This window comes from Saccopteryx bilineata, chromosome 4 (genome assembly GCF_036850765.1).
Source record: "Saccopteryx bilineata isolate mSacBil1 chromosome 4, mSacBil1_pri_phased_curated, whole genome shotgun sequence".
NCBI lineage: Eukaryota > Metazoa > Chordata > Mammalia > Chiroptera > Emballonuridae > Saccopteryx > Saccopteryx bilineata.
Window position 1 is genome coordinate 191,190,298 of NC_089493.1, and position 23,746 is coordinate 191,214,043.

The 23,746-nt window shown below is 53.8% G+C and overlaps 1 protein-coding gene and 1 long non-coding RNA gene across 7 annotated transcripts in view; one reads left to right on the plus strand and one right to left on the minus strand.

The window, feature by feature from the left end:
• Positions 1-23,746, plus strand: part of KCNIP1 (potassium voltage-gated channel interacting protein 1) — a 288,179-nt gene that overhangs the window by 124,432 nt on the left and 140,001 nt on the right. The gene's annotated exons all lie outside the window — the stretch shown is intronic.
• Positions 10,620-22,736, minus strand: LOC136333704 (uncharacterized). The gene is made up of 3 exons (XR_010731077.1): positions 22,661-22,736; positions 22,346-22,486; positions 10,620-10,862 (listed from the first exon to the last, which is right to left on the minus strand). It is a non-coding gene; the product is annotated as an uncharacterized lncRNA (long non-coding RNA).

Consider the following 23,746-nt stretch of genomic DNA (forward strand, 5'->3'; position numbering starts at 1 on the left):
ATTTGACCACAAAAATATCAGGAACATGGAACAGTGATCATTTGTTCTTTGGAGACAATTCACTTTTGTCACAGAAATGTGTATGCCGTCAGTGAATATTGAAGAGTTAAGTTATAGAGATGCAAGTAACATTCATTCTGCAAATATTGTTGAATGCCCACTATGCCTACCACTGTGGGTATACGTTGATGAAGAAAACAGATGTGGTTTCTGCCTGGTGAAGCTTATAGGAGCATTAGGCTGTCCCGGGGAGCATTAAGGAAGAAATATCAAGTGGCTAGAACCCAGTTGGTCCTTAAGTTATTGGGCCATCGCCACAGAGCAGGTCCATGAGCTCAGAAGTTGCCTGGGCGTTTGGTGATTGCCTCTAGCCTAGAAGCGGCATAGGCTTCTGAGTTTTACTGCTCAAGAGAACCATAAGGAAGATGAAACACAAACATTCTTGGCCCTGGAACAGAAGAAAGAGTTTATCAAGGAAAGGAGGTTCAGGAAAGGCAGGTGAGCCAGTGAGTGGCCACCAAGGCTTACGGACTCTTGGATCAACCTGAGGCGTCTTCCCAGAATCAGCCCTGTAATAGCGTCTGATTCATAGTCCGCGTCAAGTAAATATTAGCTGGAATGATGAAGCTATGGTGGCGGTGATTACGATGTTGGGGATGATGGTGTGGGTGATGATGATGATGATGATGGCAATGGTGATGACAACAGTGATGACGATGATGTCGGTGGTGACGGCGAGAGTAGGATTAGTCATCGTCAACTCCTTCCTTTCACTTCATACTGGGTTCAGTTGGTCACCAAGATCTGTGAGTCTCCTTCTTAAAGACCTCTTGGACAACAAGCCTTCATCCTTCCCCTGCCGCCCCCTGATTTCATTTTCCTGCCTCTAACTTCCGTTCTTCCAGTCCATGCCCCACCCTGCACCATTGTAAACTTCCTACAGTTTAAGTCTGACCACAACTGTTCTTTTCCAAGCAGCCTCCAGAGTTGCCCCAAGGCTTCCACGGAAGGTGCTGGCTGGGTTAGCCTGGATTAAAGATGCTCTGTGGCCTCCCTCTCCCCCGCCCTCTCTCCTTCCTTCTCACCAGAGAGCCTCTGCCCAGCCACAGTCAGCCCGTGGCCCTAGTCACATCGTGCGCGTGAACACATCCATGCCTTTCTCATGCTCCTCTCCTTACTTCTCTTTCCTCCTTCTTGTCTTTTAGCAAGAACACAGGCTCATCCTTCAAGGTCAGCTCAAAGTCAGAGTCTCCTTGGGTTCTGGCTGATGTCTACCCTGGAATGATGATCATGGACGTCTGCCTGGCCTCCTGCAGTGTTTTCTGCATTGTCTGTTTGGCCTTCACAACACCCAGGGCTTTGTTACTATCTGTGTCCACCCTGGGAGGTACTGCTTGAGGCGGTATATACCACGTCGGGCTCACCGTGCGTGCCGGCCCCCTCACTGTGGGGAACACGAGAGAAACTTGGGTAGTCACATCAACACTGCAGAGCAAACGCACCCTCCTGGAGTGACAACCACGCAGACCAGATCCCTGTTCCTCGTGGGTTCTGTGCTGCCCACACTCGTTCTCCTGACGGTCCTGGGCCACGGCTTCAGTATTCGGGGGAATCTGAGGCCAGCCCTCCTTCTCTTTTCCAAACAGTCTCACTTGTTCTCCCAGAGGGGTGTGGGTGGGATGTGTGTGTGTGTGTGTGTGTGTGTGTGTAGGTGGTTGTGTGTCCATGTCCATAGTGCAGTCGGGGAGGGGCTGAAGGGAAAATCAGTCCTCTGCTCCATAGATCAAAGACACTGCATTTTCCCAGCCTTCAGGAAGTTATTAAAATTAGAACCATTTGTCACAGGAGGGCTCAGTGCAGCGTCAGCCCAGGGAGGGACCAGGCTACATCTCTCGGCCCCGGAAAGGAAGGAATCCATTCATTCACACATTGATTTCCCTAATATTTATTGAGAGTCTGCTGTGTACCAGGCACCATGCTGGGGGTGGGGGGGGGGGATACAGAGCCAAACAGAAAGGAGCAGGACGGAGTGCTTGTTTTCGTGGGATTTATGGTCTCCTCGTGGAGGCGGGGGCAGACAGCCATCAAGGAAGCAAGCCAGTGGTGAGGGCTACAAAGGAAATAAACAGGGGGGCTTGGGGGGCGGGGCGGGTGGAGAGCTGCAGCTTCAATAGCAGGAAGGGCCCAGACGTACAGATGTGCGGGGGAGGATGGAACGCCGCTCCAGGCCAGGCAGAGAGAGAGAGAGAGGTCAGAGGAGGAAAGGCAGCCGTGGCTGGGCAGCAACAGATGGGGGGAGAAAGTGGTTGAAGAGGCAGTCAAGAGGCGAGCAGGGCCACAGGAGTACAGTGGGAGGGAGGCCTCTAGCAGGTTTCCAGGAGGAATGACAAGTTCCCACGGATGCTTTTCAAAGCTTAGGGATGAGGACAGAACGGCAGAAAGGTAGGATGGACCAGAGAGACTGTCGGGAGCTGTCCAGGCAGAGCTGGTGCTGACAAGAAGCAGGGGCCAGCTCCCCCCTCGCTCTTCCCCTCCGCTGGGAACCCAGCGGGCCCCGGGGGGCTGGCTCCCAGTGGATGACGTCATCCTCAACTCTGGGCTGCATGACATGCAGGGAACTCCTCCCAAGGGTGTGCTGAGGACACACACCCAGCATCAGGCTGCCAGCCCGGTGCCTGAGGATGGAAGAAACTCAACCCCCTTGAGGACCTCCTGCGGCCAGACACTGGGTGGCACACCACAGGTACTTTCTGGATGATCCAGCAGCCCTGGGAGTGGCACCTGTGTTCTGCAGATGAACCCTAAAGTCTAGAACAGGGAAGGGTGCCTGAAAATCAGGACCACACGTATGTCTCAGAACTCACGTGTGTCTCTGGTTCTCGTATATATGTTAATCATGTCCCTAAATAGAACTGTTTACTATGTCCCAGTCACATTGCAGATATCTGTTCTCATAACTATTACATGAAGTAGAAGCTATTGTTGGTCCCATTTAACAGGTAAGAAGAACCGAGGCCCAGAAAAACTAAGTATGGATAACATGCCCCAGGAAACACTGAGCCAGGATTTAAACCCATGCAGTCTGGTCCAAAATCGTGTCCTTTTTAGGACTACACGATGCCACCTCCCCTTTATTGTCTATGAGCTAGAATAATAGGAAGCCCCCCACCCAACCCCAGCATACTACATGGGGGTGTTGTTTCCTGGTACAATTGTCATCTTGGGGTCTGGACAGCTTGAGGTACAGACACCTCATAGGAAGCCTGTCCAGTCTCGAGGGGAGGTCATTCCCAGGCACAATTCCTTACAAGGAAGGAGAGGGCCTCTGACAGGAAACAGGGGATGAGCAGGTGGAGGGAGGGTGACTGTCTTGTTTAAGCCTCTCTCCCAGTACCTGAGATGGAGGCAGTGCTCAGCACACTTGATGGGTGAAGGTATGGAGAGATGAACCAGCCCAGAGCGCTAACCCTTCCCGGGAGGACGTCTGTGAGGGGATGTGGGGAACTGACTCAGTGTCCCGTACAGAGCAGGTGGGCAGTGCGGGCGGGCAGCATGAGGGCTCTTGCCCCGACACTCCAGGGTCTAGAATCAGTGTGACACTGTCGGACACTTGTGAGGGTATGTCCTGCCTAAAGGGAGCTTCAGCTGATTATTCAAAAGCCTGTGGGGGTATGGCCCTGAGTGGCCAGGCCTTCTGATCTTGGACAAGAACCCGGGCATACAGACGCCATGCAAAGTTATCTGGTATTTTAAAAACTGTGTGTCCCGAAGAAAATATATCTAAGCACCAGCTAGATCGAGCCCCCCCCCCCGCCCCGGGCACTGGTTTTAGACTCCCCAGTCTAGACCCCCTCCCCAGTCTAGAATTCTGGGCAGGGGGTGGGCCGGGATGGGCTCTGGGTTGGTGATCTAAGCAGGATAAGAGGGTCCCTCCCGGGCGCCTCCGTGAGAGGAAGTTGCGTTTTGCATGCCGGCTTATCCAGATTCAAGGTGTGATCGGCGTTCATCTTCCGTTTGTCATCTCAGGATTTTAGTTAAGTCTTGACTAATATTGCAGCCAAGCTCAGCCTTTCTGTAGAGGGATTAAAGGATGATCTTGCGAACAAAACCGGGCCAGGATGGTAACAGGAGGGCCGTGACTCCGGAGGCCAGAGCCTCCCTCCACCGGGCGACCGACGGCCGACCGAGAGGCTGCGTCTCTCGAAGCCGCGAGCGTCCCAGAGACCGTGTTCAGGGCGGAGAGCCCAGCTGCCCTTCCCCGAGTGGGATCCACCACCTATGGCCAGACTCTCAAGGGTGTGAGTTTTATTTTCTTAAGCAGGAGAGAACGTTTCTTTGCAGGCACGCTTCCCAGTTGGGAAATTCTTTTCATGTTTCGTTTCATCCTTCCTGTGGCTCTGCTTGTGTCTTTCTTGTGTTTGTCCTCCACTCCCCCCCCACCCTGTTCCTCTTCTCTCTCGTGCCCCCACCCCCACCTGCTTCCTCTGTGAGGAGGGGAGGAGAGGGTGCCCATCCTGTCTCCATCTGGGGTGGACTTTTAGTCCAGGCCTGTTGCCGACACCCGGCACCCAGCGATGGCACCAGGTATTTAATTAAATCGGGGATTCCCAGGGGGGTTGAGGAGCCGGCTGGCGGGGAACGGGCTCTATCTCCACATCTTACTTTGATAAGCATTGTAATTATCTCTCGTCGCTAGCTAGCGGGCAGAGGCAGACTCACTCTCCTGCTCCTCGGCCCCATCTTCTTAAAACAAGAGTCTTCGGGCTCCTTGCTGCTCCACCAGGAACCACCCTGCCCACCTCGGTTCACCGGTGAGGCCGGTCCTGAGCTCACCCATGACTCGGGGGGGTAATGCAAGGGTGATGAACAGCAGCATGCTGGTGGTGACTTCGGGGTCCCTGCTCCGGGCTCTAGGGACACTGCTCCAAAGGGGGATCCTCTGGGGCTGAACGGCTGAGGTGGGAACCATGCCCTCCAGAAGGACAGACAGAGGTGACTTCTCCAGCAGCCGACGCAGAAGGAGCACTACGACAGGGGTCCCCAAACTTTTTACACAGGGGGCCAGGTCACTGTCCCTCAGACCATTGGAGGGCCGGACTATAAAAAAAACCATGAACAAATCCCTATGCACACTGCACATATCTTATTTTAAAGTAAAAAAACAAAACGGGAACAAATACAATATTTAAAATAAAGAACAAGTAAATTTAAATCAACAAACTGACCAATATTTCAATGGGAACTATGCTCCTCTCACTGACCACCAATGAAAGAGGTGCCCCTTCCAGAAGTGCGGCGGGGGCCGGATAAATGGCCTCAGGGGGCCACATGTGGCCCGCGGGCCGTAGTTTGGGGACCCCTGACCTACGATGTGCCTGTCTGGTATCTAACCTTCTCGACGGCCCTGCCAGGCCGGCATTATCATCCCATATTGTAGACGGGGAAACTGAGGCTCTGAGAGGGGAACGCCAATCCTCATGAACTCGGATGGCATCTTTGAAGGCTCTAGGAAAGTTGGGAAGAAGGCCTTCGGAGCCGGGAGGAATCGAGTTGCTGAGACTGTCCCATGATTCGGGGCCACAGGATTAGAAGGCAGGGGAAGAAGTCGCCAGGGAGATGCTAGTGGGGTGGAAACGCTACCCACCCCCCGCCTGGCCTCCGGGGGCCCTGTGACCTGGCCTCCTGTCCCAGCACAGGGCAGGGCTGGGCCAGGGCACACCAGCCTGCGAGGAACCTTTGACCCATTCCGGCAAGGACGATGGTAACAACAGCTTGAATCTTTATTGAGCACTAAGTACATGCTAAGCACAGCGTGAAACACGTCAGTGCACGTGATTCGCGAGGCCCTGGCAAGCGGGTGCCGTTGTCCCCATTTGATGGGTGAACAAAGCGAGGCTCATCACAACACTTCCCCTGGGGCCAGGCAGCAAGCAAGGGGTGCAGCTCAGGCAGCCTGATGGTTCATCTGAGCCCCTGTGCCCTAAAACCGCCCTCCACACTGCTTGTGGTCCAGGGGTCCCCAAACTCCAGGGTTCTCCTTGCAGCAGCTGCAAGAAATGCTTTGGGGGTTGGAGGGTGAGGACTGGAAGAATGCCTCTGAGCTGCCGATCTGGGAGATTCCTGGAGTCCTGCGCCCTGTGCCATCTGTCGCCCTGGCTCTGGCTCCGTGCCAGGCGGTGCCCTCTGGAGCACTTTCAGGGGCTTTCCATGTTTCCTTTCCTCTGGCTGGTCAGGAACCTGCTCCCCGTGGATGGAGCCTCCTCCTTAGAGAAGCACAGAGGTGGAGGAGGGCCTGGTGTCAGCAGGGAAGGGGGACAGAGGAACAGGAGGGCGGGGCAGGGTGTGTGGCAGATGGGCCCGGAAGCAGGCTGGAGCCAGCTGCTCAGTTCCAACACTTGGAAGCGTCTCTTCCCATCATCTTCATTCAGCTCCATCTGCGGATGGCTCATTTTGCATTTGAGGGAGGCCCCGGGTGTTCATTCCAGCGCCCAAGCTGTGATTAGGAAAGGCAGGAGCAATTGGGGGACCCCAGCCCTCATGGCAACGAAATACAGTGTTTCCAGACCCTCGTCTTGCGAGCCGGCTCCAGCTGCCACACGGGGAGTTCTCGCTCATCTGCAGCCTGGCTTCCCGTGCTGAGGCTGCCAGTTAAGATGGTGTGGGTCATCCTGCCGCAGGAGTTGGATACATCTGGGTTTCTATTCCAGCTTTTCCATAGATCAGCTCTGTGACTTTGAGCCGGTCCCTCCGCCTCCCCTGAGAAGCAGAGGACTGTAGGGGTTAAGTGTACAGACTCCAAAGCAAGCCTACTGCAGCTCTGATCCCAGCTCCATGTACAAGCCCCTCGCTCCCTGTGACACATACCTTGGCCAAGTGACTCAACACCCCGGGGCCTCTCTCCTGAGCTGTGAATTGGGATTCCACCAGGTTCCACCTGAGGAGTGTTCACAGGTTGTCTGTCACAAATTCATTCACTGAAACACTTGGTACATAGTAAGTGCTCAAACATGTTAGGCACTCTTAGGGCACGATGAGCATTTTCTGGAATGAGTATGGAGAAACTGCAGTCAGCAGTTTTCTCTCCCAAAGACGTGAACATTGTGGAGCCATCCCAGAGCCCCAGGTGTGACCTGGAGGAGTGACAACAGGCAGCCTTCCTTCCCTTACCTCCTCCTCTCCTGCCTGGCCCAAGCATTCTTCATGCGAGTCGTGCCGTAAGCATTTACTGAGGTCCCTGTCATGTGTCAACCTTTGTGCTTGGGGTTAGGTGCTCGGCATTACACAATGTGGGTCCTGTCCTCTCAGGGACAAGCAAGTACAGATTGTGAGATGTGCTGGCTGGGGGAATGTAGTATTTGAGCAGTAGGACCATTAGAAAGAAGAGCATTGCCGGAAAGAGGGAACAGTTTGTGCAAAGGCCCTGAGGTGGCAACATAGCCAAGGAACGGGAAGAAAGTCAAAGTGGATGGGCTGGAGTGAGAGAGGAAGAATGGAAATAAATAAAGTTGGATAAGGAGCCAGGGGTCAAAACCTTGGGGTGGGGATGGGGTGAGTTGCAGTCACAATGAGAAATTCGGGCTTAATCTGAGTTTTCTAGCATAAAGGTGTTAGGAAGTTGAGTGAGAAGACACAGGTAAAGTACTTGGAAAAGCATCTGGCTAATTGTTAGCCTTTATTATGGCTACTCCTGGTCTTTCTGCATTCAGTACTGAAGCTGTCTCTTGTCTGCTAGCAAATTACAGACTTTCTGCTTTAGGAGCGTGCACTGTGCCCAAGGACACGCAGACTCGGCTCTGCCCCCCACCCCCTTGCAGGCTGTATAACTTGGCCAAGTCCCCTTCCTTCCCTGGATTTGTATAAAATGACTGTATTGCATCCCCTGCCCAGGTGCTACAACGATGAACCTCAAAGTAAAATGCCATGCTCAGAGCTGCTCATTATTTAAACTGCTCTGGCCATTGAAGGTCAGAAGGTTCACGTTGGCTGGGACCTCGGGGCGGGGCGGGGGGGGCTGTATTCCGGCTGCATCATTGAACAGGTGAGACTCTGGGCTCTCCTGCAGGAAAAGGTCAGAGCGGGGGGGGGGGGGGGAGCCGACAGAGCAGCCCCACCCAAGGTCTTGGGAGGACTCTCAGTGTGACCTTGACTGCGCCGTCAGGGAAGCTGCCATCCCAGCAGCTTGTGTAGCCCCCAGGACCAGCTGGGAGCAAGCCGGGGGCTGCCATCTGACCCACCTGTGCGTTTCCCAGAGACAGACAGCTGAGTGCTGACTCAGGGAACTGAAACCCTAATGGTCCCCAAGTCTGTGAGGATGTTCTAATGAGCTGGAAAAAGCGCAAACAGAAATCCTTCCGGGCACCAGCTGAGACACACAAACCTAATAAAATAAAACAAAGCACTTCGACATCCAAGAGTCGCTTAAAACCCAGAAATTGTAGAGCGATGTGTGGAGCTGTGTCTTGTTAGCCCCTGATAGGCTGGGTGGCCTTGAACCGGTCTCCTCTCTCCTCCTCCGAGGGCCTCAGTGTCTCCATCTGGGAAATACGGGGATTGGAAAAGACGGGTCCCTACGTCCCCTTCCGCTTTGGCTCCCAAGGGACGGGCTTTGGTTCTGAGTATTCCTCAGTGCGCACCCGCCTGGGCTAGGCAGCACCTGTACTGGGCCCCTTGTCTGATCTCTCTTGGGGGGTCCTCCTCGCGGTCCCCCGTCCCATCTCTCCTCCGGACAGCGTCCACTGTCATGCTAGATGGGCTGAGTTCCTCTCTGGCCACCTAACCTCCTTTCACAACATTTGACAGGGGTAGAGAGAGAGGCACCGTTTTCAAAATTTGGCCGTGGCCCCCAAGCATCGTGTATGCCAGGGGTCCCCAAACTACGGCCCGCGGGCCGCATGCGGCCCCCTGAGGCCATTTATCCGGCCCCCACCGCACTTCTGGAAGGGGCACCTCTTTCATTGGTGGTCAGTGAGAAGAGCATAGTTCCTATTGAAATACTGGTCAGTTTGTTGATTTAAATTTACTTGTTCTTTATTTTAAATATTGTATTTGTTCCTGTTTTGTTTTTTTACTTTAAAATAAGATATGTGCAGTGTGCATAGGGATTTGTTCATAGTTTTTTTTATAGTCCGGCCCTCTAACGGTCTGAGGGACAGTGAACTGGCCCCCTGTGTAAAAAGTTTGGGGACCCCTGGTGTATGCTGTGCTTATGTAAGCGACCGCGCTAATCCTACAGTTATTTTGCATTTATGGCAAATCACCTACAAAGTGGGGTTTCCTCCTCAGCACTTAACGTAGCTGTCTCTTGCCCTCACCCTATGTCCCCTGGTCACTCTTTCTCGCAGTAGTTTCCTCTGTGTTCGGCCCTCTCCACCTCCTTCTCCCTCTCACCTCTCTCCCTTCCTCTTCGTCCCTCTCTCCGCTCCTCCCTTTCTGCCTGTCTCTCCCTAACCGTCCATCCTTCTCACAAGAGGAGGTCCCCCCTCGGGGACCCAGTAGCCAGGCCGAGCCCCTTGTACGAGACGGACGGACATCCCTGCTCTCCGGCGGGCAGGAGCCCGGCCTCCCGGCTGGAGCGTGGCATCTGCCGCAGGTCTGTTTCCACGTACAAAGGGCATCGGTAATTAATGTGGGCAATGATCAAGGAGCCAGAGAGGTGTTTATGCTCCTTGAGGGCTGCGATGCAACACCCATAACATTTAATGTGGTGCACTGACATTTAAATGTCAATTAACGAGTCCCCGTTCTGCTTGGCCGGCTCCTAGCTCCTCCGATGCACGCTGCCCTCCTGTCTGCCTCACCAGCCCCGCTGGGGGCTGTTGGCGTGCGGATGGCCAGGCAGCCACGACAGGGGTGGGCAGGGTCGGAACGGACGGAGGCGGCCATGAGGGCCTCCCAGGCACGGCCGACAGCAGGGTGGTGCCAGGCTGGGAGCACGGACGAGCGGGGCGTTGGCTGCAGCCTGTGTCCATGAAGGGGCTCGCGGGGGCAAAGACTAGAGCAGCGGTTCTCAACCTGTGGGTCGCGACCCCGGCGGGGGTCGAACGACCAAAACACAGGGGTCGCCATATTTTCCGATGGCTTTAGGCGACCCCTGTGTTTTGGTCGTTCGACCCCCGCCGGGGTCGCGACCCACAGGTTGAGAACCGCGGGACTAGAGGCAGCATTTGACCCCCTCCCCTCTTGCCCCTGTCCCTCCAGGGCACTGCCTAAAGTTTACTTGTGTGCTTACCCCTCGGGCACAGAGCCTCTGCCTGTGTGGCCGGTTGCCCCCCTCACCAGCCCGGGAGCTTTGGAGGCTGGAGTCCATGTCTGAGTCATCTCTCCACTGCCCGTGGGGCGCAGGTACCCAGTGCCTGGCCTGGCACACGGTTGGGACACAAGCGTGGGCCATTCAGTTCAATGCCATACTTAACACATGGTTGACCGGCAGTTTTACACAGAAGTTATCTCATGTCACCGGCTATTTTTTCGTCATTGGATATGAAAGTGAAACAATCTAAATAAACTTCAGCATACTTTATTTATACATAATGAATTTAAATGAAACGTCTATATCTGCTACATATTATCTTTTATACATATTATAGATTTTAGTAAATTTTTTTTGGTGCGGTATACCGTACAGCAATCACCAACGTGTAAGGGTACACATGTTTTGCAAATAGATCTGGTTTCACTGCGCTTTCCTTTTGAAACACACACTTTACACGTTCTGGTTGGATTGAACATGACGAAGAAAGATTTTACGGTATCCTGGATATGTGTGTTCAAACTGCGAGCAATTAGGAGATAGTCCAAGTTAAGATGGCTGGACACTGTGGTTGTTTTTCGTTTACCGTTCCTTTGAGTTTGCGGTCTCACGCCTGGAGGAGTGGGAAGAAAAAGAGTCCGCGTGAGAATATAGAACAGTGTGCTGGTTTTTGAACTTCAACCCTCAGGGCAAAGAGTCACAAGTACAATCATCCTACATGACCCTGTGTTTCAAAAATCGAAGTAGCCAGTGCAAGTGCAAACACGAGTTAACTCGTGAGCGGCCAACAGCGTGTTCATTTACTGAGTTCACACTGTGTGGCAGGATGTCTCCTTGGAACGGAGGCCAAAAATGATTAGGACTCAGCCCCGACCCCAAGGAGTGGATTGTGCTTTCAAAGACAAACGGAAAAGGCTGAAATAAGTGGAAGCCCAGAGCAGAGGCGGCTGGCTCAGCGGAGGTCACAGGGAGGGCCCCCCCCAGGGGAGCGCACACAGAGCAGAAACCCGAACAGTAAGTGTGCGTCAGGAAGCAGAGGGGAGTCTGGGTGGAGGGCCCAGCCCCTGGCAGGGCGAGCCTAGGAGTGCACGGTGACCGGGGATGGATGAGCGGACAGAGACAGGGGATGCACCGGCTCCATCCTGAAACGCGTCCCCAGGGGCCACGCGGCTGCATGGGGCTCTGCCGCCGGCCCTCGAGCTCCATGAGCACCGGGACCTCGTCTGTCTTGCTCGTGACTGTATTCCCAGTGGCAGGAAGAGCACTTGACGCGTAGCGGGCGCCTGATAAACGTTCGTTGGGTGAATAAATAAATGTTGTCTTCTCTGGCCTCCCTTCCCTTGTCCAGGTCCCCCAAAGAGCAGTGGGTCCCTGCAAGTGCATTTATTTTGCAAAAGCCCTTTCCCAAAGCCAGGCATCCCATGGGCATCCCATTCCCTCATCCCTGCACACCCTCTACCAGCCCCTGAACTCCCATGTCTGAGAACGACACGCTCCATTTTCTCAACAACAAAAAAAAATTTGTGCCTTTCAACCAGCACAAATTTGCATTTTAAGTTTCCTGGAATTATAGTACAGAGGAATCCGTCTCCCCGAGACCCGGGCTCTCAGCTGCAGCTGCAGAATGGAACGCAGCAAGTGGGATGGACGTCTGCCCGGAGTGGGTTGACACCCTGGAGTCACACACGGGACCATCTAGTCCCGTGGCTCCCTGCAGACCCCGGTCCCGAGGCAGGTGTCATCGTCTCCGCCACTCTGGAAAGGGAGCCCAAGGCCTGAAGCGCCAGGTTTCTAGACTGCCAGTTTGATATCTGGAGGCATTTCTCATCCCCACCCACACCCTCCCACAGCCCCCAGACTTGGGCCCGGCTGGAGACTTGTTAAGAGAGCCTAAGAGCTTCCCTCCCCCGTCCACCGGTCTCACCCGCACTCTTGGTGAGGAGTAGCCCAGAGCGGAGGTGACTGTTGACGTGGCAGCCTGCTGCTCTCCACGGTGGCCGGGGCACCATCTGCAGTGCCTGACCGCGCAGGCGACCGTGGTGAAAGGGACAAGGCTCGTGATTGTTCCGACTGGATCAGTCAGTTGCTCAGTTTGTTGGAATTGCATCCCCGGTGGTCGCTAGTGATGGAACTACACAGGCTTAGGGTCCTGCATCTGATTGTTACAGCCCTGATGTCACCTGACCATGTGCAGGGCTTCCTCGCCTGTCCTTCCCTAACACCTCACACCCAGCCTGGGGTTTCTAAGGCAAGGGGCTCTCTGCATTAAACATTTGGCATCAGTGATGCAGTAACAGTTTTCCCTGGTCTCCCTTGATTATATCTTGTCTGGGGAGGCATGTGAAGGCCTGTGCACACAGGTTAGAAGAGGTTTTATGACTTGGGGTGGAAGGTTCCCATCCTAACAGATCCCTGCCCACAAACGCCAGTCTTACACACACACACATGCACGCACACGCACACACACACACACACACACACACTCAGAGAGTCCCCACCCATACCTACCCCCACCCTTCATCACAATGTCACACTGTGAACACATCAAGGAGTGGATGCAGGACAAAGGTCCACTGATCTCTGACAGCAGCTAATTGAAATGAGGAGCCCACGCCCCACGACACCCCAGTGGTCATCACAGATGCAGGGAGAAATCACTTGGCCTTCTATGAATGATTGGTTTATTTTATCATTTCTGAGTCCTGTAGCTGTGTGTGTTGCATTAGGCACATTGCATATTTACACCCAAGGCAACGCGAAGGACATATGACAGACTAGACTGGTGTTCTACGGGTGTCCAAATATTGTAGCTCGTCTTTTCTTATTATCCCATCCCTGCTTCGATGTCCTCGACATGTCCCTAAGGGTCCTGGAGGGTACATTGAGGGCAATGACATTTATTTGAACAGCGTCTTTCCACTGAGAGCTCAGTTGGGCTTCCCGGGCTGTAGCCAGTGGGTTGGCACTGACTGTGGTCCTGAAACAGCATTGAAACCAGGATGAATTGCTGGGGGGCACAGATAAGAACTCAAGATTCGTGGGTTCTCCCTACTTCCCCCACCTGTTGATCCACACTCTCTCTTCAGAGATGTGGCTTGTGAGTCTGTATCTTTCAAAGGACCTCAAATAATTCCCCAGCCCAGGCACGAGCACCACTGAGCTAGCGAGGACATCACATTGCTCCTCACCCTCGGAGACGGAGGGGCGCCTGACCAACCTCCCCCAGATTTGTGGTGGAAGGTTCCCATCCTAACAGACCCCTGCACGTGGTTTCTCATTACCTTTGTTTTTTTATTTTTACCAGACTTCTTTTCCTGTTTATGCTCTTACAGAACAAACAGACCGTTTATACTTATATTGTTGCTGCCTCGTGTCTTAGGAAAATCATCTGGTTTCATTCATTCAATAAGTGTTTGCACCAGTTATACTTATTAAGGTTTTATTTTCATTTGACAGGGACAAAAAACTCATAAGGCCCAGGGAGACTGAGGGATTTGTTTCTGACTTAGCCTATAAGAAACAGAATCAGGAATTCAACCTGAGTTACCTGGCTCCATGTCCTGTGCCCTTTTCATAGACCAGAGCTCTGTGCCTGGAGTGCACTGTGCCCCCTCCTTTCTCTCCCTTTCTTGCCCCTCCCCCCCAAGTGCAGGCTGCAGAGGAAATTAACATTCAGGGCACATTCTGCTCCCTCTGATCCCCTTAGAGAGAACAGCCTCTGCCTGCCAATTAGTGACGTCCGGATCTTTATTAGAGATGGGGACAGCACGTTCCACTTGTGCAAACGCCCTTGTATGAGTAAGCAGCCATGGGCCAGGGCACTGGTCCTCCCCATCGCACCCCACCCAGAGCTCCTATGGGGGTGTCTTGGCACCCCCATGCTGCTTTAGTCCATGCTGGAATCAATAGCTATTTATTAAGCCTTGTTCGGGGTCTGCACAGGGACACATACTACTTCTGCCTAAGAGAGCCCAGAGCCTAGTGGAGGCTGTGGCTAGAGAGAGGAAAGAACTTACACAGGCCCTCTGCTCTTTTTGAAACACTCACAGTTTCTATTTATTACTCCCTCCCCCAAAAAAGTAGACAAGGAAAAGAATTAACATTTGATAACAACATCTGTGTGCCAGGCACTGCCAGCCACTTTATATGCATTATCCCATTCAAATCTATTAATCATATACGGGAAGCAGTATGCCATTTGTTTCAAAGCAGGTTATTTTAAGTAGCGAAATCTAGGCTTGTGATCCTGGCCCAGCCACTTTGTCCCGGCGAGACCTTGTGTCATCACATTCTTCATCTGCAAAATGGGAGGAAATGATGTCTGTTGGGAGAGGTAATTAGACCATGTATTTAGATCCCAGAGCCTTATCTCCACTTGACACAGCAAAGTGTTAAGATGCCTAACATTTAAGAAAATGAGACAAATGAGACAAATGCTGGATAGATGTTGGCAACAATTAAAAACAATGTATAGCCTGAGCAGGCGGTGACGCAGTGGATAGAGCGTCGGACTGGGAGGCGGAGGACCCAGGTTCGAGACCCCAAGGTTACCAGCTTGAGTGTGGGCTCATCTGGTTTGAGCAAAAGCTCGCCAGCTTGGACCCAAGGTTGCTGGCTCAAGCAAGGGGTTACTCGGTCTGCTGAAGGCCTGCGGTCAAGGCACATATGAGAAAGCAATCAATGAACAACTAAGGTGTTGCAACGAAAAACTGATGATTGATGCTTCTCATCTCTCCGTTCCTGTCTGTCTGTCCCTGTCTCTCCCTCTCTCTGACTCTCTCTCTCTGTCTCTGTAAAAACAAACAAACAAACAAAAACAATGTATATATGAGGGTGAAGATAGATGGGAAGAATCTCATCCTCCTCTAATCCCTGAGCTACCTGTACTATTACATGTTTTTTATTTATGCATTTAAAGGAAAAGGGAAAGATTGTATCGAACTGAACCTCTCGGAGATCCAGTAACCAGCCCAGCGTCACACTGTGCCCCAAGGGAGGGGGTAAGACAGGGCTGGGAACCACGTGTTTTCAACACCCATGCTCACGCCCCTCGGGAAACAGATATGCAGTGGTTCGGAGACTTCATAGTCCCCGTCCATACGTGGACCAGTGCGGGTGTCTAGGACACTGGACCAGTGGTGAAAGCTTAGATCAAAGCAAACAACACGGCAGAGGAGGGGGAGAATGGAAGTCACAGGTCCCCGATGTCAGGAGCAATGCTGTTAATGAGAGTGGAACACCATGAAATGAATGGCTCACCCCAAGCACCTGAGGAATTGAGCTGGTTATTAAAATGCAAATTCATAAACCAGGAGAAGGAGGGAAGCAAAAGAACCAGGTGGAAGGAAGCCCCAGCGAGGAGTAGGACAACAAGAAGTCTGTGGCAAGCGCGGGGTGGTCCGAACAAGAATCTGATTCAGGGTCTGGAGGGCAGGGCTCTGTAGCTTGGGGCAATGGGAACAGTTACCCAAACTGGCTGGAAACAGAACTGCGGAAGTCTCTGTTATCACACAGAATGGAACAGGGGTCAGCACCTGAGGCGCAGGACAGACATGCACGGGTCAGAGGCAGCGGTACTTAATGGAGGGGCATTTTGCCTCTGAGGATGTTTAAGATTATCTGGAGGTTTCTGTGATTGTCACAGCTAGGGGGAGGTGCCCCTGATCTCCAGAGAGTAGAGACCAATGTGCTGCTAAACCTCCTGCAATTACAGGGCAGCATCCCACAGCGAAGAAGTGCCCAGTGCCAAATGCCCAGTGTCACCATGGAGAAACCCTGGTCTACGGGACGAGGGAGAAGTGGTGAGGACGCTGGAGGCCAGACCAAGGGTCAGGTGGAAAGGCAGGAGGAGGAGAGGTCGGACAAGAAGAGCTCACGTGGTCCGGCGTATTAGGAGTGCACTCAGGGGTCAGGCAAGACAAAGTCAGGAGGTGGAAACAAACTCCCAAGCTCAGGCGGGTCGGGCTCTATCTGATCGTGGAAGTAACGGAGCTCACGGGGCGATAGGAAAGGACCAGCGAGGCCAGAGCCTGGGAGAAAGGCCGTCGGCCAGGAGTGGTCCTGGTCAGTTTGGATGTGGAGTAAGCATGGTGGATGTGGGTCAAGGTGGTGGTGTGTTCTGGACGGAACTTTGAACAAAGTCAAGGGGGTGCCTCACTGCCAGAAGCCAGCAATAAACTATGAGATCTAAAAATTCCACCCTAGACCCCAAGAGTCAGGGGCAGGTCTGGAGGTGACCTGCAGTGGCTGAGCACAGGGGTGTAGTGGGGAGCCCTGAGGGGGAGGGGGAGCCACCAATACCAGAGGGAGAGACCTGACCAATAGGCTCCAAGCAGGAACATGCAAACCAGCCAGAAAAACTATGGAGGCAGCTCCGTACTTCCTGTTCTGGCCATAGAGACACTGCCTGCTGCGGGCACTGTGGGGAGTCTCACTGAAGAGCTGTCCGGGGCCCGGGCTGCATCCTGAGCAGAGGATTAGGTTGGCATCCAGGGTCAGAATGGCTCCCATGTGTAGGGCACAGGCCATGAAGTCAGACTACTATGCATGACCAAATGCCTGCTCCGCCATCTTCGACACATGGGACCTTTGACAGGTCACCGCTCCTCTCTGAACCTCAGTCTCCTCATCTATAAAATGGGAGCAACGAAAGAGATCACTGGTGTGGATCAGCTAAACCATAGAGGACTTTGGCTGTTACTCTTGGAACGTGATTCCTTCACTGGTGCTTCTGAACATGTTGGTGCATTTTTTTTGTTGTTGTTGTATTTTTCTGAAGCTGGAAATGGGGAGAGACAGTCAGACAGACTCCCGCATGTGCCGACCGGGATCCACCCAGCACGCCCACCAGGGGGCGACGCTCTGCCCACCAGGGGGCGATGCTCTGCCCATCTGGGGCATCGCTATGCCGCGACCAGAGCCACTCTAGCGCCTGAGGCAGAGGCCACAGAGCCATCCCCAGCGCCCGGGCCATCTTTGCTCCAATGGAGCCTTGGCTGCAGGAGGGGAAGAGAGAGACAGAGAGGAAGGAGAGGGGGATGGGTGGAGAAGCAGATGGGCGCTTCTCCTGTGTGCCCTGGCCAGGAATCAAACCCAGGACCTTTGCACGCCAGGCCGACGCTCTACCACTGTGCCAACCGGCCAGGGCTGTTGGTGCATATTTCCTGTGGTGCAATCATTCGTTTATTCATTCAACAAACATTTCCCGGGCATCTAGAATGTCCCAAGCATATGCCGAACACTAAAATAACATGGAGGAACAGAGAGTGCTTTCTGTTCTGTGTTTACTGTACTCCTGAGGTTCAAAGGGGATATTCTTCAAGTTCACAAACACCTTCCTTAGGCCTAAGTACCCTCTATAAGATCCCCAATACATGACCTTGGCTTGCACGCTTCTGGTGATGGCCAGTGCACCACCTCCTGAGTGAGGCAGCAGTCTCCTGTGTTGAGCTAAAATCTTCCTGGGTCTGGCTTTTCCTCTGATGCTGCGTGGACTTGTTTATTCCTCTCCGCACTGCCTCCCTTTGGGGATTCCCGGTGGCTCACGGATTGCCCCTCAGCCTCCTCTCCCACGACGTCTGGGTGGTTTTTAGACCCCGCACTATTCAGCTTTCCTGCTCAGTATGGGCTTCCATTTGTCTCTTCCCTCTCAAGGTGGTAAGCAGCCGATTGCTGCAACCCGGGATCCTTCTCCCAATAGTCACTGCCCCCAGGGAGCCTGGGGCAACCTCAGGAAGAGAGACAGAGCTCGCTGGTGGTAACCTGGAACATCCTATTACTCCCATATCGAGAGAACAAAGGGACTTCTCAGGCGCTCTGTTAAGGCATCTGTCTGTTCTGACCCAGGGCGATGGAGCTCCCCCAGATGTGCCCCTGGAGACAGCAAGAGAGGGGCTCTTACTGCCTAGCTTCTCTAGAGTCGCCAACTCTTTTGACACTCCTGGTGGACATTCTGTGTCCCTGCCAGACATTGCTTTGGGAGGCCTGAGGCTGTGTTTTCCACACCGAACTGGAGGGCAGTCTAGCTTCCTATTAGGGTTACTACGTGAATAAGCTTTCCAACACCTCTGAGATCTGGTTTCCTCGTCTGTCAGATCAGGACAATACAGTACTTAACTCATCGGGCTGTCCTGCAGCTGTGAGAGGTATCAGGCGGGAAGAAGAGACAGAGCAGTGCCTGGCACTCGGTAAGCGCTCAGCCACCGTCAGTTTGTCATTTTAATCAGCACAGAGGAGCTGTGCTCTGGAAACTTACCTCCCAGCAGGGGCATCGAGAGTGGGGAGAAAGGAAGGAACTTAGCGCGGAGAGAGGCAGAGAATGCGGGTCCTTCTCGGGGAGACGAACATCCAGGCGTTTGATACCTGGCCAGTGAGGTTGTTATTGCTGCAGACAACGGGGATGGGGGCCGGAGGGAGCCCACGCTCTGCTCTGCTCTGCTCCGTTGTTCCCGCCACGTTGTGCCTGGTAGAGTGTGGGGTCCAGGCCACCCAACGTGAGCTTCAGCTGTCCCCGTAACCGGCTGAGTGACACCTAAAAGTCGCTTCCTCTCTCTGAACCTCTACTCTCCATAAAAATTAAGGGAACCCTGGCCAGTTGGCTCAGCGGTAGAGCGTTGGCCTGGCGTGCAGGGGACCCGGGTTCGATTCCCGGCCAGGGCACATAGGAGAAGCACCCATTTGCTTCTCCACCCCCCCCCTCCTTCCTCTTTGTCTCTCTCTTCCCCTCCTGCAGCCAAGGCTCCATTGGAGCAAAGATGGCCCGGGCGCTGGAGATGGCTCCTTGGCCTCTGCCCCAGGCACTAGAGTGGCTCTGGTCGCGGCAGAGCGACGCCCCGGAGGGGCAGAGCATCACCCCTGGTGGGCGTGCCGGGTGGATCCCGGTCGGGCGCATGCGGGAGTCTGTCTGACTGTCTCTCCCCGTTTCCAGCTTCAGAAAAAAAAAAAAGAAAAAAAAATTAAGGGAAGATGTATTTCCCTTATAAGATCGTTGGGAAAATGGAAGGAGAGAAGTCCCTTTCACCGTGCCTGGCATACATCGGGGTATGCCAGCAGCTGCAGTCTTCTTCTTATCGTTATTTTCTTGATGGTAATCTTAATTATTACTGGCATTCAAAACCATGAAAGAATGAGACTCTCCTTCTTTATTCCTGTGTCTTTCCCCCTTTGACAATGCATGCCAGCTACCCTGGCTCATATTCTCTCTCTCTCTCTCTCTCTCTCTCCCTCTTTCCCCCTCCCCCTCCTTTTCTCTCTCTCTCTCTGTCCTTCTCTCCCTCTCTCTCCCCCTCCCCCTCCCCCTCCTTCTCTCTCTCTCTCTCTCTCTCTCTCTCTCTCTCTCTCTCCTCCCTCCCTGTTTTCACTGCCCCAACAGGTTGCAAAGAAGGCTGGAGGTTGGGTTGTAAACGGCCAGCTCTCATGTCTTGCTCTTATCCCTCTCTCCAAAACCTTATCAAATATTAAAAGCTGTGAAATAGGAGGCAGGTTTTTAATCATTTTAATCACAGCATTCCTCAGCCGGTTCAGAAGGGCTCGGAGGGATCAATTCAGAAGTGGTAATTATGCTTGCGGCCCTGTGCCAGGCCCCGGGTCAGCCCGGGAGCATGGTGACAGATGGTGGGTCGCGGGGAGGCCTCCGGCCCGGCAGGGGCACCAAACGGGAGGCGGGAGATGCCTCGTGGGAGGAAGTAAGCTAAGTCACGCCAGGTTAGGCGTCAGGGTTTAAATGCACACCAAAATCAATTGAAAATCAACTTAGTCTTATTACATTTCTCCTTAAGTGACGGGTGCTTTTAGCCTAACAGCGCCAGGGAGGTACTCATCATTACCCTGATGTATCAGTGAGAAAACCGAGGTTAAAGAGTGGTGAGCATCCCGAGACCCAACAGAAAACGTCATGGCTTTGTCCAGCTCAGAAGCCTGCTCTGTGACCTCTGGGCCGCCATCACTCTTGAGTTGGGGGCTGCTGCAAAGATGTCCAAGGGGCTGCCACCCTAGATAGTAAGGGGGGAGCACTCTTTACCAGCCCCCACCCCTCATCTGTTCATCTGCCCCCCTGCCCTCTCCCCTGCCCCACCAGGTTATCTTTTTTTTTTTTTTTTTTTTTTTTTGTATTTTTCTGAAGCTGGAAACGGGGAGAGACAGTCAGACTCCCGCATGCGCCCGACTGGGATCCACCCGGCACGCCCACCAGGGGCGATGCTCTGCCCACCAGGGGGCAATGCTCTGCCCCTCCCGGGCGTCACTCTGTCGCGACCAGAGCCACTCTAGCGCCTGGGGAAGAGACCAAGGAGCCATCCCCAGCGCCCGGGCCATCTTTGCTCCAATGGAGCCTTGGCTGCAGGAGGGGAAGAGAGAGACAGAGAGGAAGTGGGGGGGTGGAGAAGCAAATGGGCGCTTCTCCTATGTGCCCTGGCCGGGAATCGAACCCCGGGTCCCCCACACGCCAGGCCGACGCTCTACCACTGAGCCAATTGGCCAGGGCCCCCACCAGGTTATCTTATGTGCTCTGGCTGACTCTTCTCTCCTCTGACCACTGGGATGTATCCACGCATTTCAGACCCCCAGTGAGCATCAGCCCTTCCCAAGAGCCCGTGCCTGATGGCCCAGCTGTTGCTCACCACCCCGGGCTCATGTCTGGGCAGCCCCTCCACCCCTGCACCCCCACGCTGCGTACCCGGACACCATTCTCTCTTGCCTTCTTGCCTTTGCACGGGCTTTTCCCCGACCTGGGACGGCTCGCTGTCTCACCCGCCAGGTCTCTGCCGAAGCCTCGGGTCTTCCTGCAAAGATCAAGGACTCCTCCTCAGGTGTTTAACCCCAGTTGCTACTGTTATGACTTTCCTCCTGCCACAACAGCCAGCCCCTTCTGGGGATGGCTTGTTGGCACCACTGGGATGCCTTTGGCTGGCCAGCCTGGAAGGGGGCAGAGAGCTCGTGTGCCTGAACGAGCCCTGCAGCCCAGGGACAAGCGCGGTGCCAGTGCAGAGCCAGCACCTGGTGGACAGCAGCCGGGTGAGTTACCTGAGTGAAGGGACTCCGTGTAAAGGTGGGGGTGTCCGGAGCTGTAGGCCGTAGGGAGCCTCTGTAGCATTGGGCCGGGTGAGGCATGCACGTGGGGGAAGCTGGCCATTTGCATATACAATAGAAAGGACTATTCTTCAAAAATCACAAGAAATATGTCTTCCATCATTTCCCTTGAAAAATGCATCCCTCTTTATCTATCTTTCATTTCCCCGTATTTAATAGAGATGTGACTACAGAGGACTGTGTCTCCGCTGTAAGACAAATAACACTGCACGCGCAGTGACAAATGACGACCCGAGTAGTCTACCTGTCGGCCAAGATGAAAGGCAGCGTTGGGGGCCCGGGAACGAAGCCGCACAGAGCCTGTCTACAGGGACAGCTGCCTCTCGGCCCAGGCTGCTGGTGCGGGGGACGTGGCCACATCCCCTGACCTTTCAGAAGAAGCTGGAAATACACTGAATCATGTCCAGGTTTTTCATTTGCCCCCCCACACACACACATGTACACACACACACATACACACACACACACACACACACGTGCTGCACGTACACACATGCACACGAATGCCCACAGTCACGTGCACATAAAAACAAACCAGCCAAATGGAACATCTGCTAAGATGTTTTGGTTCTGAGATCGCAACTTTGGCATAGGTGTTCCTGCTGAGGAGAGACAAGCTCCTTGCAGACGGACCCGAGTAGGAACCCCGACTCCCCAGAACCCCCCCCAAAGCCTAGGGTGGTGTGCCCCCAGAATGCTCCTTTCGTACCCTCCCGGCGGTCTCTCGAGACTTCCGCACATCCCAGAGCCCAAGGAGAAATATTTATAACCCTACCCGGCTGGCCTGACCTGTGGTGGCGCAGTGGATAAAGCGTCGACCTGGAAATGCTGAGGTCGCCGGTTCAAAACCCTGGGCTTGCCTGGTCAAGGCACATATGGGAGTTGATGCTTCCTGCTCCTCCCCCCTTCTCTCTCTGTCTCTCTCCTCTCTCTCTCTCTCCCTCTCTCTCTCCTTTCTAAAATGAATAAAAAAAATAAATAAATAAAATAAATAAAAAAAAATAACCCTACCCGGCTGCATGAGCAGATCATGGCGCCGAAATCACGGGCACACGGTCCCTGCTTCCTCTCCGCTGTGGCTTCGATGCTTCCAGTCTCACTGATTCATCAGGCGCCTCTCGGTTTTCACCGGGAGCTGTACACCGTTACAGACTGGGACAGAAGTAGACGTTTGGGGACTTGGCCTCTGGAACAGCCCCCCCGGGGAGGGGCTGCTGACGGGCCTCTGGCCCATGTGCGCTGTGCAGCATTGAAATGGGCTGATTCACCCCCACCCCCGTGAGACCCTCACACCCCCAAGTCCCGACGGAGCTCGGGGAAGCTCACCCGTCCAACACCTCACGGGACTGTACGCCAGGTATTGTGCCAAGCACACGGCATAGACTGCCTCCTGGAAGCCCCGTGATGCCACGAATGTCTTTGAGGAGGGAGAGGCCACGGAGCCTTGGCGGCCCCAGGACTGGTTTACGCAGGAATTTCAATGAGGCGGAGAGAGGTTGAGCCCAAGGTCACAGCAGTCATCGGCAGTGGAGCAGAGAGCGTAGCTCAAGGTCAGGCCCAGCCTCCGCTCGGGCATCATTCTCTTACACCAGCCCTGCGGGTCCCCTCGTCTCTTCCACGCTGTCTGGGCAAGAGGCAGGTTTTGCAGAAACTGCAGTTACAACAGAGCTTCCATGCATGGTCTGTGGGGACTGCTGGGCCTTTTATTATGCACCTACTGTGTTGACGGTCAGTGTGACGGTCAGTGCTTGCAGCGGGGGAGGGAGAGGCTCTCGCTTTTTCCCATTTCCTGGTGAACAGGCCCCAAGCTTTCTGTCTGGGAATGTTCCAGCTTCTCCAAACTCAAATCCTTGGCAATGTTCTCTAGGGGCTGTGCACTCTCAAGGGCAACATCTTTTCTAAATTTAAAGCTTTTCATCTAAATAATAATAATGGAAACCTCGGTTGAATAGTCTAAGATCCGGTTTTAGTCACCTTCTCACAATCTATGCCAGGAGTCATCAGACCACATCCCAGGGGCCCAGTTAATGCGTCGCCCCCCCCCCCCCCCGGCTTTATACGACCTACGAGCCAAGAATGACTTTTACAATTTTAAGTCACTAGGAAGGAGGGGAAGGTCAAAAGAAGAAGAAGGTTCCACGACAAAAACATTTTGTGAGATTCGGACTTCAGCGTCCACTAGGGTTCTGTGGCACACCCCCACAACGCTGATGTGATTTGTTGGCGTGTTGTCCTTGGCTGCCATCGCAGTAAGATGGCAGAGTCGCGTCATTGCCCCCCGGAAACCACAGGGCCAGTGAGGCCAGGCTTACTCACCCTCTGGCCCCTGACAGAAGAAGTTCACCAACCCCTGATACGTTGACGCGAGAAATGTCCAAACCTGTCGAGAACTTTTACGAGTTTCTTTGAGCC